This window comes from Octopus bimaculoides, chromosome 8, assembly GCF_001194135.2.
Source record: "Octopus bimaculoides isolate UCB-OBI-ISO-001 chromosome 8, ASM119413v2, whole genome shotgun sequence".
Taxonomy (NCBI): Eukaryota; Metazoa; Mollusca; class Cephalopoda; order Octopoda; family Octopodidae; genus Octopus; species Octopus bimaculoides.
The window spans coordinates 58,742,652-58,744,703 of NC_068988.1; the positions used below are offsets into that span (position 1 = coordinate 58,742,652).

Below are 2,052 nucleotides of genomic sequence, written 5' to 3' on the forward strand. Positions count from 1 at the left end.
CTTCTTCTTCTTCTTCTTCTTCTTCTTCTTCTTCTTCTTCTTCTTCTTCTTCTTCTTCTTCTTCTTCTTCTTCTTCTTCTCCTCCTCCTCCTCGTCCTTCTTCTTCTTCTTCTTCTTTGTCAAAAATTTACAACCACCTCGAACCCACAAGAGTAAACAAGAGAGACAGAAACAGGCAGAAACAAGGAAAATGCCCCTTGTATTTGAACACTATGCAAATATTCTTTAAAAAAAAACTTTTCATTTAATTTTTCCAAAATTTAATTGTTTTCCATACTTATTGTTGTAAAAGTCTTAATGACTGAAACCGGTACCGAAATTCTTGGGAGGGTCTAGTCGATTATATCGACTCCAGTGCATAACTGGTACTTAGTTAACCGGTCTCGAAAGTATGAAAGGCAAAGTCGGTTTCGGTTTAATTTGAAGTTTTAGCGTAAAATGAAATATTGCTAAGAATTTTGTCCGGTGTGCTTAAAAAAAATTGTAAACACGTGTTTATAGAAGACTAAAGAATTAACTATGAATGGACTTCATGCTCTTTTGATATTTTCTTTTATTTGTTTCAATCAATTGACTACGGCCATTTTGGTGCACCGCCTTTAGTCGAACAAATCAACACAAGGACTTATTCTTTGTAAGCCTAGTCCTTATTCTATCGGTCTCTTTTACCGAACCGCTAAGTTACAGGGACGGAAACGCACCAACATCGGTTGTCAAGTGATGGTAGGGGGAAAAACACAAACACACAAACACACACACACGCACACACACATACACACACACGTATACGACGGGCTTCTTTCTGTTTCTGTCTTCCAAATGCACTCACGAGGCCTTGGTCGGCCCGAGGCTATAGTAGAAGATACATGCCTAAGGTGTCACGCAGTGAGACTGAACCGGGAACAATGTAGTTGGTGAGCAAGCTACTTACCACACAGCCATTCCTGCGCGCCTATGTCAAGGAAATGAGTTCCCGTGAAGAGTTGAAACGCGTTCATGAGGAAGTTTCCTCATCCACTCACACGAATCTAAAGTTTCTACTTTCAGCTTAAATACCGGTACTCAAATTTGTCAATGCGACAAATGTGGATAATATAAGTAATATAACTGGGGGCAATCCCGTCTTTCCTTTATTTTAAATATGCTTATATAAATGTATGACATTATTATCACTGTTGTTATTGTTGTTGTTATTATTATTATTGGGTGACAAAGCAGTGAATGCCATCAAAGTGACACTGGGGAAAAATATACGAAGCCTAGTATGCCCATCATGACTAACCATCTGATAAGGGTACACCAGGCATATGCATCACAGCCACATGTACGCGACATGTTGATCTCATATAAAGATAAACAGCACATGAGCTTGCAGGTAGGGCCCAGTTAGAATTTTCTTTAGGTCGAGTAGCCCATTCCGCTCAAAAGGTCCCTGAATAAGGTTTGTATAAAGACGATGAACCAGACACCACATGTTTTAGAGGTGAATTATTAAAACACCAAAGAATTCCTCTCAACACATGGCTATGATGTTCCCCCACTACTTCTACTCATGATCAGAGATGCACATATCATCAACCATCAAAAGACATGCTCAACAGGTTATGGTCAAACAACTGACAAGTAAATCTGTGGTATTAAGCGGAATATTTGCTGTAGCCCATCTTTTATACCAAGATAACACATGAACAGGATAACACTTCCAATCAGTTAAGATCTGAATATCTATGAGAGAGAGAGCCTGGTACTGCACCAGGACATTTATTATTATTATTATTATTATTTTATGTTTGACTTTTGTTTTGCATTTGTACAAGTTGGATCCAAGTCTCACCCAGAAACCTCAAGAGACAACAAATTAGAAGTTCATGTAGGTGTTATGCCTAGGGTACCATATATTTGGATTTGTACAGTTTTGTTCAAGTGAATGTTTAAGAAACCATAAGAAAATTATGTGTTTGCTTTAAAATTTGAGATCACATAGACAGTATTTTATTATTATTATTATTGTTATTATTATTATTATCATCATCATCATTATTATTATTATTA

General features: G+C 37.1%; 1 protein-coding gene across 1 annotated transcript in view; it reads left to right on the forward strand.

Annotated features, from left to right (window-relative positions):
• The window catches only part of LOC106870902 (uncharacterized), a 110,667-nt gene that overhangs the window by 1,057 nt on the left and 107,558 nt on the right, over positions 1-2,052 (forward strand). The window lies entirely within an intron of this gene.